At 38.9% G+C, this 16,405-nt stretch overlaps 1 non-coding gene across 1 annotated transcript; it reads right to left on the bottom strand.

Moving 5' to 3' along the window:
• Positions 1–8,606: 8,606 nt before the first annotated feature.
• Positions 8,607–8,714, bottom strand: LOC112711516 (small nucleolar RNA R71). Its single transcript, XR_003157515.1, has one exon. It is a non-coding gene; the product is annotated as a small nucleolar RNA R71 (small nucleolar RNA).
• Positions 8,715–16,405: the final 7,691 nt, after the last annotated feature.

The raw sequence follows: 16,405 nt of genomic DNA, 5'->3' as shown, positions 1-16,405 counted from the left end.
TTCGGCCCAGTTTCAAGCCCAGAAAAAATAGATTAGAGGCTTCCGAGTAGAGGAATCAGGGGAAACACTTTTCATTACTCACTTTTCATAATTTAGATGTAGTTTCTAGAGATCTCCTCTCCTCTCTCTAGGATTTAGGATTCTTAGTTTTATGTTGTTGGATTGGATATTTACAGAGTCACTACCTCCGCTGAGGACTTCATCATTCTAGTTTGTTTCCTTACTTGTCACTTACTCTTCCATATTCTTAATCCTTGTTCAGAGTTACAATTGGATTGCTTTTATGAATTTAATTTTATTATTTATTTAATTGCTTCCAATTTTATTCCAATTATCATGTCTCTTTTCTACTCCTTTTTCATAACAAGGAAGATGGTATTCATGTTGATAGAGTAACTCCCAACTTGACTTGGGAGTTGATTAAGAGGAGACCCTTGAGTTGAAATACTCAAGAATTAATTGGTAATTGGAAGTTGTTGGCTAGCACTCTAGTCACTAATGCTAATCCTTCCCAAGGGAGAGGATTAGGACTTGTGAATAGAAGTTGGCTCACTACTTGACTTTCCTTTATTCGGTAAGGGATAACTAGGTAGGAACAACAATCAATTATCAACTGATCTTGGGAACATCCAACAAGGATAGAACTTTCGATCAATCTTCTCCTAGTCAAGGCTTTTTATTGTTATTAATTTATTTTCTTTGAAATTTTCTCTTCTTATTTCTCAATCCAAAACCCCAATTTACATAACTCATAACCAATAATAAGAACACCTCCCTGCAATTCCATGAGAGACGACCCGAGGTTTAAATACTTCAGTTATCAATATTTATTAGGGGTTTGTTACTTGTGACAACCAAGTTTTTGTATGAAAGGATTCTTGTTGGTTTAGAAACTATACTTGCAACGAGAACTTATTTGTGAAATTCTAGACCATGCTAAAATCCGTTCGTCAGGCGGTGAATTTGGTTTTCACCATGCCGACCCTGTTGTACTCGGGCGATGAATTCTTGTGCTCAGATTAATGCATCTTGGTAGGAAACTTTTTAGGGTATCTGAAAAATTCTATTCAAATAGAAAATAGGCATATAGACAAGAACATATACATGTGAGTGCTTGCCCTTCTAAGTCGTGCAATTTTGTAGATCTTGGCTTGGCGCCTCATTAAAAAAAACCTTTTCAAAAAAAAGAGTGCACCTTGACCTAAGATCTTTTATTACCTTCTAACTATAGTACCTTCTTAGGTTGCAAGCATGCCATGACCTTGGTAGCTCTCGCCCCTCAAGGTCGGACACCTTGTAGTAGCCTTTTCCCAGTACCTCTACAACTCGGTAAGGCCCTTTCCAGTTAGCTTCCAACTTTCCTTCTTCTGATCAACCTGCTCCGATGTCATTTCGGATTAGGATGAGATCACTATTGGCAAAATTTCGCTGAACCACTTTCCGATTGTATCTTGAGGCCATTCGACGCTTTAACGCTTCCTCTCTGATCTGAACTCTTTCTCGGACTTTTGGGAGTAGGTCAAATTCTTCCCTTTGCATTTGGGAGTTGGCCTCTTCATTGTAGAGGATCATTCTGGGGGATCCTTCTTCAATCTCTACTGGGATCATTGCCTCCATTCCGTGCCAATTGGAAGCGTGATTCTCCTGTGGTGGATTGTGGAGTTGTCCGATATGCCCATAGGACTTGTGGGAGCTCTTCAGCCCAAGCTCCCTTTGCGTCCTGTAGTCTCTATTTTAACCTAGCTAGTATGATTTTATTGGCAGCTTCTGCCTGTCCATTGGCATGTGGGTGTTCTACAGATGTGAATTGGTGCTTTATTTTCAAGTCAGCTACCAATTTCCTGAAACTTGTGTTAGCGAATTGCGTGCCATTGCCTGTGGTGATGAAGTAAGGAACCCCAAACCTTGTAATAATATTTTTATACAAGAATTTCTGACTTCTTTGAGCGGTGGCATTAGCTAGGGGCTCTGCCTCAATACATTTTGTGAAATAGTCTACCCCTACGATGAGGAACTTGACTTGTCTCGATCCTTGGGGAAAGGGTCCGAGGAGGTCGAGCCCCCACTTTGCGAAAGGCCAAGGTGACGTTACATTGATGAGCTCCTCTGGTGGGCCGATGTGGAAATTAGCATGCTTCTGACATGGTGGGCATATCTTAACGAACTCGGTTGCTTCTTTTTCCAAGGTTGGCCAAAAGAAGCCTGCCCGGAGTACCTTTTTGGAAAGAGCTTGTGCCCCGAGGTGGTTGCCATACATGCCGCTGTGTACTTCTTCCAAGAATTCCCTTGTATTAGAAGTAGGTACACATTTTAAGAGGGGCGTTGAGATTCCTCTCCTATATAAGATGTCGCCTATTATGGTGTAGTATTGTGCTTCTCGCTTTAGCCTCTTTGCCTCCTTCTTATCTGTGGGGATTGTCTTTGACTTGAGGTAGTTGATTATGGGGATCATCCACCCTTGATCCTGACCTGATATGGTTAGGATATCTTTTTCTTCTGAGGTTGATGGCTTTGCAGTATTTCCTGGATGAGGCTTCTATTATTGCCCCTGGTTTGGTGCTGGCTAGTTTTGAAAGTGCATCAGCTCGAGCATTCTGTTCCCGAGGTATATGGTGGACCTTATATTCCCCAAGTTGTCCGAGTTGTTCCCTGATTTTTTCCAGGTACTTTTTCATGGTGGAGTCCTTAGCTTGGTAGCTCCCTTCTATTTGTGAGGTGACTACTTGTGAATCGTTGAAGATCATAAGCTTTTGAACTCCAACCTCCTTAGCCAGCCTCAAACCAGCTAGTAATGCCTCATATTCAGCCTGGTTATTTGAAGCATGGAACTCGAATTTTAAGGAAAGTTCAATTTGGGTTCCCTGATCGCTTTCTATTAACATTCATGTGCCACTCCTGGTCTTGTTTGAAGAGCCGTCTACGTAAAGATTCCATTTTGTAGGAGTTCCCGAGGTGTCAGTATTCTCAGTAATGAAGTCAGCTAGATACTATGATTTGGTGGCTGTCTGAGCTTCATATTGAAGATCGAACTCAGATAACTCGACTGCCCATTGTAGGATCCTTCCAGCTAAGTCTGTCTTCTGTAGAATGCCTTTTATGGGCTGGTTGGTTCGGACCTTAATGATGTGAGCCTGGAAGTATGGGTAGAGGCGTCGAGAAGTTAATATGAGGGCATAGGCAAACTTTTCTATCTTTTGATAGTCTAGTTCGGCCCCTTGTAGAGCCTTGCTAATAAAGTAGATAGGTTGTTGCCCACGTTCGTCTTCTCTGACTAGTGCTGAGGCTATTGCCCGACTTCCTACTGCGAGGTATAATATGAGTGCTTCTCCTTCCCGTGGTCGGGTAAGAATGGGTGGTTACTCCAAGAATTTTTTGAAATATTAGAAGGCTTGCTCGTATTCTGTTGTCTATTCAAACCTCTTTCCCTTCCTTAATGTTGAGTAGAAGGGCAGAGATCTTATGGCTGATCTGGATAAAAATCTGAACAGGGCGGCCAGTCTTCTGTTGAGCTGTTGGAGCTCTTTAACGCAGGTTAGAATTTTCATGTTGAGTATAGCCTGGCATTTATCCGGGTTTGCCTCAATTCCTCTTTGTTTGAGCATGAAGCCTAAGAATTTGCCAGCCTCTACCGCAAAGGTGCACTTTACAGGATTAAGTCGCATGCCATGCCTTCTTATGGTATCAAACACTTTGGTGAGGTCGGACAGCAATGATTCCTCACTTTGTGTTTTTACCAACATGTCGTCTACATACACCTCCATTAGTTTTCCAATATGATCTGCGAAGACTTTATTCATCAATCGTTGGTAAGTAGCTCCTGCGTTTTTGAGTCCAAATGGCATGATGACATAACAGTAATTTACTTTTGGGGGTTAGGAATGATGTCTTTTCTTGATCGGGTGGGTACATCGGGATTTGATTGTATCCTGAATAAGCATCCATGAAGGAGAGGTATTTGTATCCGGAAGAGGCATCTACTAGAGTATCTATACTTGGGAGTGGGTAGGGATCTTTTGGACAGGCTTTATTGAGATCAGTGTAGTCAGTGCACATCCTCCACTTTCTATTTGACTTTTTTACCATGATAACGTTGGCTAGCCATAGTGGGTACTTGATCTCTCTTATGAATCCTGCCTCCAGCAAGGCTTGTACCTACTCTTCCACAGCTTGGGACCTTTCTGGTCTGAGATTCCTACGCTTCTGCTGCACTGGCCGAGATCCTGGGTATACTACCAGTTTGTGGCACATTAGCTTGGGACCTATGCCCGGCATGTCTGCGGCCTTTCATGCAAAGAGGTCGGCGTTATTTTTTAAAATTGTATCAGAGGCTCCTTCAAGTCTCTTTTTACAGTTGCCCCGATATTTATTGTTTTATCCTGGGAATCACCGATCTGGACTTCTTCAGTCTCGCCTTCAAGCTGTGGGCGGAGTTCCTTGTGAGCTCGAACATGCCCGAGTTCGATAGTGTTGACTTCCTTTCCTTTGCCTTTAAGGTTCAGACTTTCATTGTAACAGCGTCGCGCGATCTTTTGGTCTCCATTTATGGTGGTGATCCCTTCTGGAGTTGGGAACTTCATGCATAGGTGTGGGGTGGAAACTACTGCGGTGAGCTGATTCAGTGTTGTCCGACCTATTAGAGCATTGTAAGCTGAGCTCGCGACAACTACGATGTAGTCTATGTTGAGTGTCCTTGACCGGGTTCCCTTCCCCAAGGTCGTGTGTAGTAAGATGTATCCAAGTGGTTGGATTGGAGTGTCTCTCTGTCCAAACAAGCTCTTTGGATATGCTCTGAGCTCTTTATCTTGTAGGCCAAGTTTGTCAAAGGCGAATTTAAACAGGATATCCGTGGAGCTTCCTTAGCCTACCAGTGTTCGGTAGAGATTAGCATTGGCCAATATAATAGTAATGACCATGGGATCATTGATGAGCGGATAATTTATACGCTTTTTGGCATTGTTTTCAGGTAGTTTTTAGTAGGATCTAGCTACTTTTAGGGATGTTTTTATTAGTTTTTATACAAAATTCACATTTCTGGACTTTACTATGAGTTTGTGTGTTTTTCTGTTATTTCAGGTGTTTTCTGGCTGAAATTGTGGGACCTGAGCAAAAATCTGATTTAGGCTGACAAAGGACTGCTGATGCTGTTGGATTCTGACCTCCCTGCACTCAAAATGGATTTTCTGGAGCTACAGAACTCCAAATGGTGAGCTCTCAACGGCTATGGAAAGTAGACATCCAGATCTTTCTAGAAATATATAATGGTCCATACTTTGTTCGAGCTAAGACGACGCAAATTGGCGTTCAACGCCAGTTCCATACTGCATTCTGGAGTAAAACGCCAGAAAGACGTCACAAACCAGAGTTAAACGGCAAAAACACGTTACAACTTGGCGTTTAACTCCAGGAGAAGCCTCTGCACGTGTAATGCTCAAGCTCAGCCCAAGCACACACTAAAGTGGGCCCCGGAAGTAGATTTCTGCATCAATTACTTATCTCTGTAACCCTAGTAGCTAGTTTTAGTATAAATAAAACTTTTTACTATTGTACGTCTAGTCTTTGATTGATCTTTAATCAGTGTATGCGATTTTAGACCTTCATGGGGGCTGGCCATTCGGCCATGCCTGGACCATCACTTATGTATTTTCAACGGTGGAGTTTCTACACACCATAGATTAAGGGTGTGGAGCTCTGCTGTTCCTCGAATATTAATGCAATTACTACTATTTTCTATTCAATTCATGCTTATTCTTATTCTAAGATATTCGCTGCACTTCAACATGATGAATGTGATGATCCGTGACACTCATCGTCATTCTCACCTATGAACCCATGACTGACAACCAATTCCGTTCTACCTTAGAACAAGCGTGTATCTTTTGGATTCCTTAACCAGGATCTTCGTGGTATAAGCTAGAACCCTTTGGCGGCCATTCTTGAGAATCCGAAAAGTCTAAACCATGTTTGTGGTATTCCGAGTAGGATTCAGGGATTGAATGACTGTGACGAGCTTCAAACTCGTGATTGTTGGGCATAGTGACAGACGCAAAAGAATCAATGGATTCTATTCCGACATGATCGAGAACTGACAGATGATTATCCGTGCTGGGACAAGAGCATTTGGACCATTTTCACTGAGAGGATGGGAAGTAGCCATTGACAACGGTGATGCCCTACATACAGCTTGCCATGGAAAGGAGTATGAAGGATTGGATGAAAGCAGTAGGAAAGCAGAGATTCAACAGGGACAAAGCATCTCCATACACTTATCTGAAATTCCCATCAATGATTTACATAAGTATCTCTATCTTTATTTTATGCTTTATTTATTCTTATTTTTGAAACCTTTATAACCATTTGAATCCGCCTAACTGAGATTTACAAGATGACCATAGCTTGCTTCATACCAATAATCTCCGTGGGATCGACCCTTACTCACGTAAGGTTTATTACCTGGACGACCCAGTGCACTTGCCGGTTAGTTGTGCGGAGTTGTGACAAAGTGTGATTCACGTTTGAGAGCGCTACCAAGTTTTTGGCGCCATTGTTGATGATCACAATTTCGTGCACCAAGTTTTTGGTGCCGTTGCCGAGGATTGTTCGAGTTTGGACAATTGACGGTTCATCTTGTTGCTCAGATTAGGTGATTTTCTTTTCAAAATGCTTTCAGAAATCTTTTAAAATTTTTTCTCTTTTTCGTTTTTTCTAAAAATAATTTTTGAAAAAAATTTAGAAAATCATAAAATCAAAAATATTTTGTGTTTCTTGTTTGAGTCTAGTGTCAATTTTTAAGTTTGATGTCAATTGCATGTTTTTAAAAATTTATGCATTTTTCAAAAATTCATGCATGTGTTCTTCATGATCTTCAAGTTGTTCTTGACAAGTCTTCTTGTTTGATCTTCATATTTTCTTGTTTTGTGTCTTTTCTTGTTTTTCATATGCATTGTTGAATTCTTAGTGTCTAAATATGAAAAATTTCTAAGTTTGGTGTCTTGCATATTTTTCTTTTCTTGAAAATTTTTCAAAAATAAGTCTTGATGTTCATCTTGATCTTCAAAGTGTTCTTGGTGTTCATCTTGACATTCATAGTGTTCTTGCATGCATCATGTGTTTTGATTCATAATTTTCATGTTGTGAGTCATTTTTGTTGTTTTTCTCTCTCCTTATTAAAAATTCAAAAATAAAAAAATATCTTTTCCTTTTTTTTTTCATAAATTTCAAAAATTTGAGTTGACTTAGTCAAAATTTTTAAAACTTAGCTATTTCTTATAAGTCAAGTCAAATTTTCAATTTTTAAAATCCTATTTTTTTAAAACCTTTTCAAAAATCAAATTTTTTTCATTTTTCTTTTATGACTTTCGAAAATTTAAAAAAATATTTTTCAAAATATTTTTCTTATCTTTATTTCGTAATTTTCGAAAACTTTACTAACAATTAATGTGATTGATTAAAAAATTTGAAGTTTGTTACTTTCTTGTTAAGAAAGGTTCAATCTTTAAATTCTAGAATCATATCTTTTAGTTTCTTGTTAGTCAAGTAATCAATTTTAATTTTAAAAATCAAATCTTTTTCAATCATATCTTTTTAAATCATAGCTTTTTCAAAATCAATTTCAAAATCTTTTCTAACTTCTTATCTTTTCAAAATTGATTTTCAAATTTTTTTCAACTAACTAATTGACTTTCTGTTTGTTTCTTATCATTTTCAAAACCACCTAATTGCTTTTCTCTTTCTAATTTTTGAAAATGCCTCCCTCTTTTTCAAAATTCTTTTAATTAACTAATTATTTCAAATTTTAATTTTAATTTTACTTCTTCTCTTAATTTTTGAAAATCACTAACCTGTTTTTAAAAATAATTTTTGAAAACTCCTCTCACTCATCTTCTTCTATTTATTTATTTATCTACTAACACATCTCTTCTACTCAAGAATTCGAACCCACTCTCCCCCCTGTGTTTGGATTCTTACCTTTTTCTCCTTTTATTCTCTTATTCTTCTACTCACATAAAGGAATCTCTATACTATGACATAGAGGACTCCTCTTCTTTCTCTGTTCTCTCTTTTTTTATATGAGCAGGAGCACGGACAAGAACTTTCTTGTTGAAACAGATCCAAAACCTGAAAGGACTCTGAAGAAGAAGCTAAGAGAAGCTAAAGCACAACAATCCAGAGAAAACCTTACAGAGAATCTCGAAAAAGAAAAAGACATGGCTGAACCCAATAACAATTGTGGAGGTGCAAGGAGGATGCTTAGTGATTATACTACACCTACTTCCAAATTTGATGGAAGAAGTATCTCAATCCCTGCCATTGGAGCAAACAATTTTGAGCTGAAACCTCAACTAGTTGCTCTAATGCAACAGAACTGCAAGTTTCATGGACTTCCATCAGAAGATCCCTATCAGTTTTTAACTGAGTTCTTGCAGATTTGCGAGACTGTTAAGACTAATGGAGTAGATCATGAAGTCTACAAGCTCATGCTTTTCCCCTTTGCTGTAAGAGACAGGGCTAGAACATGGTTGGACTCACATCCTAAAAATAGCCTGGACTCTTGGGATAAGCTGGTCACGGCCTTCTTGGCCAAGTTCTTTCCTCCTCAAAAGCTGAGCAAGCTTAGAGTGGATGTTCAGACCTTCAAGCAAAAAGATGGTGAATCCCTCTATGAAGCTTGGAAAAGATACAAGTAGTTAACCAAAAAGTGTCCTTCTGGTATGCTTTCAGAGTGGACCATTTTAGATATATTCTATGATGGTCTATCTGAGCTTTCTAAGATGTCACTGGACCATTCTATAGGTGGATCCATTCACCTAAAGAAAACGCCTGCAGAAGCTCAAGAACTCATTGACATGGCTACAAATAACCAATTCATGTACACCTCTGAGAGGAATCCTGTGAGTAATGGGACACCTCAGAAAAGGGGAGTTCTTGAAATTGATACTCTGAATGTCATATTGGCTCAGAACAAAATGTTGACTCAGCAAGTCAACATGATTTCTCAGAGTCTGAATGGATGGCAAAATGTATCCAACAGTACTAAAGAGGCATCTTCTGAAGAGGAAGCTTATGATCCTGAGAACCCTGCAATGTCAGAGGTGAATTACATGGGTGAAGCCTATGGAAACACCTATAATCCCTCATGGAGAAATCATCCAAATTTCTCATGGAAGGATCAACAAAAGCCCCAATAAGGCTTTAATAATGGTGAAAGAAACAGGTTTAGCAATAGCAAGCCTTTTCCATCATCTTCTCAGCAACAGACAGAAAATTCTGAGCAGAGCTCCTCTAGCTTAGCAAATATAGTCTCTGATCTGTCTAAGGCCACTTTAAGTTTCATGAGTGAAACAAGGTTCTCCATTAGAAATTTGGAGGCACAAGTGGGCCAGCTGAGTAAGAAAATCACAGAAACTCTTCCTAGTACTCTCCCAAGCAATACTGAAGAGAATCCGAAAAGAGAGTGCAAGGCCATTGACATAATCAAAATGGCCAAACCTAGAGAGGAAGGGGAGGACGTGAATCCCAATGAGGAAGACTTCATGGGATGTCTCCCAGATAAGAAGGAGTTCCCTATTGAGGACTTAGAGGAATCTGAGTCTCACATAGAGACCATAGAGATTCCATTAAACCTCCTTCTGCCATTCATGAGCTCTGAAAATTATTCTTCCTCTGAAGAGGATGAAGATGTAACTGGATAGCAAGTTGCTCAATATCTAAGAGCTATCATGAAGCTGAATACCAAGTTGCTTGGTAATGAGACTTGGGAAGATGCACCTCCCTTGCTCATTAGTGAACTAGATACATGGGTTCAACAAACTTTACCTCAAAAGAAACAAGATCCTGGTAAATTCTTAATACCCTGTACCATGGGCACCATGACTTTTGAGAAGGCTCTGTGTGACCTGGGGTCAGGTATAAATCTTATGCCACTCTCTGTAATGGAGAAACTAGGGATCTTTGAGGTACAGCCTGCCACATTCTCATTAGAAATGGCAGACAAGTCAATAAGACAAGCTTATGGAATGGTAGAGGATGTGTTAGTGAAGGTTAAAGGCCTTTACATCCCTGCTGATTTCATAATCTTAGACACTAGGAGGGAGAAGGATGAATGTATCATCCTTAGAAGACCCTTACTAGCCACAGCAGGAGCTGTGATTGATGTTAACAGAGGAGAATTAGTCCTTCAATTGAATGGGGACTACCTTGTATTTAAGGCCCAAGGCTATCCTTCTGTAAACATAGAAAAGAGGTATGATAAGCTTCTCTCAATACAGAGTCAAACAAAGCCTCCACAATTAAACTCTAAGTTTGGTATTGGGAGGCCACAACCAAACTCTAAGTTTGGTGTTGGGAGGTCCCAACAATGCTCTGATGATTGATGATTGGATTTTTGACGGGTTAGAATTTCACTAATGAAATCTCGTTGTAAAGTATAATCTCTAAACCAACAATAATCCTTTCATACAAAAATTTGTTTGTCACAAGTACAAACCCCTAAAATCTATAAACTGAAGTATTTAAACCTCGAGTCATCTCTCAAAGGACTTGCAGGGTAGTGTTCTTGTTATTGGTTATGGACTTGTTTATTTTGGGGTTTTGGATGAGAAATATGAATAGTAAATGGTAAGAAAACTTTATTAACAAAATGATCTTGGCAAGGTTTGGTTGTCAAGGGTCTTCATCATTATCATTAGCCACAAGTATGGTAGTTGCAAGGATTAATCCCACTTAGTCATCCTTAAATCAATTAACAAAGGAAAGTCAAGTGAGTTATATCAATCCTAGTCCATAAATCCTAGCTTTCCACTAATTGGATTAATGAAGGCTAGAGTTAATGGCTATCAACTATCAATCAATTGGACACTAGTGACTCAAGAAATCCTAAGTTACCTTCTCAAGCCAAGAACATAAAATTCTAGTCTAACATTCTTCTAAGCATTTAATCAAACACTTGGAAGGCACAAAAGAAAAGTATAGTAAATCACAACAAGAATGAATTCTAACTACAATTGAATACAAAGAATTAACAACAACAATCAAGGAAATCACAATTATCATGAACTACCTCAAATTGCATTATTAAAAGAAAACAAAGAGAACAAGAGTATCTCAATTACAAAACCTAGAAACAAAATAAGAAAAATTACAACAAGAGGATAGGGATAGAAAGAAGAACCAAAGTGTAGCAATCATCAATTGAAGGTAGAAGTAGAAGGAGACTTGAATTAAACCTAGAACTATGAGATCCAAATCTAACCCTAATTCCTAATCCTAATTCTAGAGAGAAGAGAGAGCTTCTCTCTCTAACTCTAACTACTTCTAAAACTAAACTATGACTAATGATCAAAAGTATGTTGATTCCCCTTCAATCCTCAGCTTAAATAGCATTAGAAATGAGTTGGAATGGGCCCACAAAGCTTCTAAAATCGCTGGCCACATGTTACATTAAGTGGGTCATGTGCCACAATCGGCGCGTCCGCGTACCGTGCACGTGCGCGCCCCTATGCGCAATGCAACTACGGCAAATCTTATATTGTTTCGAATCCCCGGATATTAGCTTTCCAACGCAACTAGAACCGCATCATTTGGACCTCTGTAGCTCAAGTTATGGTCAATTAAGTGCGAAGAGGTCAGGCTTGACAGCTTTTTGGTTCCATCATTTCTTCATGAGTTCTCCAACTTTACATGCTTTTTCTTCATTCCCTTGATCCAATCTTTGCCTCCTAAATCTGAAATTACTTAACAAACATATCAAGGCATCTAATGGAATCAAGGTAAATTACATTTAGCTATTTTAAGACCTAAAAAGCATGTTTTCACTCTTAAGCACAATTAAAGGAGAATATACAAAACCACGCTATTTCATTGAATAAATGTGGGTAAAGGTCTACAAAATACTCTAAATTCAACACAGGATAAATCGTCAAATTGGGGTTTATCAGCCTCCCCACACTTAAACCTTAGCATGTCCTCATGCTAAACCAAGAATGAAACAAGGGATATGACACTTATTCAAAGCAAAGAAGCTATATGCACGCAACTAAATGCAAAATGATTGTACCTACTTGGTTAAAAATAAATCAATCTCCAAGACATACATGCACAAGTAGGGCTTAAGATCATATAACAATTCATGAGTCCTACCAATTTAAATATAAAAGTGAAGTTCAAGAAGACTTGCAAGAAGAACGCTCATGAAAGCCGGGAATCAAGGAATTGAGCATCGAACCCTCACCGGAAGTGTTTGCACTCTATTCGCTCGGTGTTTGGGGTTGATTCACTCAATTCTCCCCTAATCATGCTTTCCAAGATTTTTTTTTCATCTAACAATCAACAATTATTCAATGCACGCATACAATTATCATGAGGTCTTTTCTTTAAGTTGTAATGGGGCTAGGGTTAAGGTAGGGTCATATATGGCTAGTGGACTAGGGTTTGAATCTTTGATTAACCTAGACTTTCCCACATAACCTATATAATGACCTAATACAATTAAATACTAATCTAACTACCCATTCCTCACTTTTTCACATACTCATGCATTTTCTTTTTGATTCACATTCCATATGCATTGATTCTTTATTGTTTGAGCTTCACTTTGGGGCATTTTATCCCCTTTTTATTGTTTTTCTTTTTCTTTCTTTTCTATTTTTTTTCTTTTCTTTTTCTTTTTCAAATTCATATATATATATATATATATATATATATATATATATATATATATTTTCTTTTTCTTTTGTTTTTCTCATTTTTTTTTCTTTCAAGACTATCAATGCATATGGCTTTACATTTAATTAACACATGAGTATGTACCCGATTCCTAATAGTTTCAACAAAAACAAAAACACACCTTTTTCCCAACCAATATCCCAAGTTTCCCGTATTTGAATGATGCTCACACACACTAGCCTAAGCTAATCAAAGATCCAAATAAGGACTTTTATTATTTTCCGCTTTAAGGCTTGTAATGTGCTAAATTAAGAACAAAGTGGGTTAATTGTAGGCTCAAATTTGGCTAACAATGGAAGATAAAAGGTGAGCTATTTGGGTAAGTGAGCTAATGAAATAATGGCCTCAATCATATAAATCCATAAATACAAGGAATAAATGGAAATACAGAATCAAGCAAATTAAGGATCACAATCTTAGAAAGAGAGTAATTGCACACAAGAAGGAAAAATAAGTGGTTATAAAATGTAACCACATCAATAGGCTCAAATCTCACTTGCTTGTGTTCTTGGCTCAAAAACCATGTTCCAAAGTACAATCTCCAAGCAAGCTTAGCATCAAAAGTTTTTTTTTTCAAATTGGTAGGGTGCCCTAAAACAGTTTCTTGGAAAAGAAATTATCACCCTAACCAAGTAGTCCTAATAGGAGAGAAGTGGTAAAATATGTATAAATTCTAACTAACATGCAACCTATCATGCAAATGCAACAACTAACTAACATTGGTGTTGAAAAGAAGAAAATTGTTACCCATGGAGATCGGTCGAACGACCTCCCCACACTTGAAGATTGCACCGTCCTCGGTGCACGCAAAGGAGAGCAAGGTGGACGGGTTGCTACAATTGATGAGCTTCATCAAAATGTTGTGAGGATGACTTGCTTGTTGCCCCGTTTTAAAACTTTCGTATCCTTCCGTATTGGTGGCCAACCCAAAAGGAAAGAAAGAAAGAAAATTAAGCCTATAACAAAGATAACAAAATAAACAGAACATAGGCGGGGGCTAATGCCAAATAAGAGTATGATTCTCTACTACATGGTAGCTACAACATGTAGAGGAGGAAACAATAAGAGAAAATGGCAGATCAATGATACTTGATGCAAGAGTAAGGTCAAAGCATGAAGAGCATGATGAGCATCAAGTTCGAACAAGAGAGAGTGGGCCATGAAAGACAATATAAGGTCATATCTATGAACAAAGAACACAAGTGCATAAAAGATTGAGCATTGATTTGAAGAAAAACATCACCCAACAATATGAAACAAGTCAAGAGGCACCAAAGTAATGCAAGGAATCCTCAACAATTGAGTAGGAAGATGCAACACCATTATTAAAATGACTTAAAAAACGAAAACATGCTACAAAAAACTAAATGAAAATGGGAAGAGTAGAAGTATGCGAATGTGATAAGCAAAAGAAAATGGAAGGGGAGAAAAAAACTCTTTTTTTTTCTTTTTCTTTTTCTTTTTTTTTTACCGACGCGTATGCGTCATGCGTGCTTACGCGTCGATGTGCATATTGGCCTAAGAACGTGTATGCGCCAGATGCGCGCACGCGTGCGTCGAGTTAGGTGAGAGGCATAATGTTGGCCCAAAAGAGGCACAACTCTCGGGTAAAAGTACCGGGGGTGCAGATTGTGCAATCGACGCACGCGCGCACAGTGTGCGTGCGCGTTCATTGCGAACTTAAGATCATGTGCACGTACGCGCCAAGTGCGCGCACGCGTGCATAGACTTGTGCCTTATGCCCAATGTTCGCACAGTGCAGGCCTAACTCTCGGATTTTTGGCTTAGGTAGAATTTTTGCATCCACGCGTATGCGTACAGTGCGCGTCCACGTGGATGGTCAAAAAATGCTCAGGTGCGCGTACGCGTCATGTGCGCGCGCGCGTGGATGGTGTTCTGTTTTTCAAAAAAAAAATTTTTTCTAAGTTCTTGCACCAATCCAAGCCTTTCAATCCTCCAACCATCTACCAAAACACCCTAAAACCTTATTTATCATATTATACTTCTAAATAAATTTAACAAACTAATAAAAACCTGAAATTAAACTAATTCTACCAATATTTACAAAGAAAGAAAATGAAAAGATGTTACCATGGTGGGGTGTCTCCCACCTAGCACTTTTGTTTATTGTCCTTAAGTTGGACTTATGGAGAGCTCCTCTCAAGGTGGCTTGTGCTTGTGCTCATCTTGGAACTCCCACCAATGCTTGGTTCTCTATTGTGCCCCAAGACTTCTTATTTGTTGCACCAAGTGTTGATGGAGTTCTTCACAAGCTTGGGGCTCCCAAAGTTGATCCTCATGTATACCGGGATCCCATATCTTATTTCTACACCCATCTTTAAGTTGATCATTATTAGTCCATGTGGGTGGCATGACCTTAGAATTCTCAAAGAAGCTTCCAAACAACTTCCTAGGACCCATGCAATTTGGTTCTACACCAACCATTGCTCTTGAATTTTGAGCTCACAACCGTCATGAGCTTAGAATGATGTTTCCAACCACTACACAACTCTCTTATACTTTTAACTCCACAAAGAGCTCTAAGTTGACCATCATTTTCAATTAAACCATATTCAAGTGAGAAAGTAAAGCTTAGGGATAAGAGTTTTACCCACTTGGATGTTGTGTTGGATGGTGACTTGGGGAGGGAGACCTCCCCACACTTAGACAATGCAAGGTCTACTTCTTTAGGCTCTTCTTTAGTTGTTTCCACCTCTTCGCAAGCTTCTTCAATTTCAACCTTTTCCCCTTTTTCACTTGGCTTGGTGTTGTCTTCAAGAACTTCATCTTGCCCAATAGGAGGTGATTCAATTTTGGATAGGAATTCATTGATGAATGAATCCATCTCTTGATCAACCTCTTCATAATCTTCAATTTCGATATACACCATGCCAACTTTTTCCTCTTGGTAGCTCTCTTTCGATTTACTCTCTTTCTCATTGCTCGCCAAGGGTATGGGAGGTTGTGCACATTCTTTTATAATTTCAACTTCATGTCCAATGGGAGAGGATTCTATTGTAGAGAGAAATTCATCCATGATTGAATCCATCTCTTGATAAGCCTCTTCCAAGTCTCCAACGATGATATGCCTTGGAGGTTGCGCACCCTCCTCAACGTCAATATCAAGCTTCTTGGAAGAGTGCTCCATGATGCTACATTCCCTTGGACTTTCAACATCTCCTAAATCTTCGACCACTTCTTCATTTTCTTCAATAATCATGGCTTCCTCTAGTTGCTCCAATACAAAATGGCATCCCTCATCCCTCACCGGAGTTTCCAATCTCTCCTTCATGCTTTGCTCTTCTTTAGGTTTTCCACATGTGGCTACGGGGAAAACTTGAGTATTCAAACATTGGTGGGCTAGAGCATGCACCACCTTGGTCAAATTGGTCACAAACTCAAATGTATCCCGCTTCATGGCTTCTTTCCCTTGAAGTAACAAAGTGAGAGAATCGTCTATTGGGGCTTGGGGTGAGTAGGAAGGTTCATTATTTTGGAGAGAGGATTCATGGTAGGAAGGTGGTTCCTCTTGATAAAATTGTGGAGATGGTGTGTATTGAGGTGGTTCTTGGGAGTAATCTTGATAGGGTTGTGGTGGTTCTAAAGGTTCTTGCTCATAATGGTCATAAGAATATGGCATGGATGATTGGTCATATGGTGGATATGGATCATAGGAAGGTGCTTG

This window comes from Arachis hypogaea, chromosome 1 (assembly GCF_003086295.3).
Source record: "Arachis hypogaea cultivar Tifrunner chromosome 1, arahy.Tifrunner.gnm2.J5K5, whole genome shotgun sequence".
NCBI lineage: Eukaryota > Viridiplantae > Streptophyta > Magnoliopsida > Fabales > Fabaceae > Arachis > Arachis hypogaea.
This window is presented reverse-complemented; position numbering and strand designations above follow the sequence as displayed.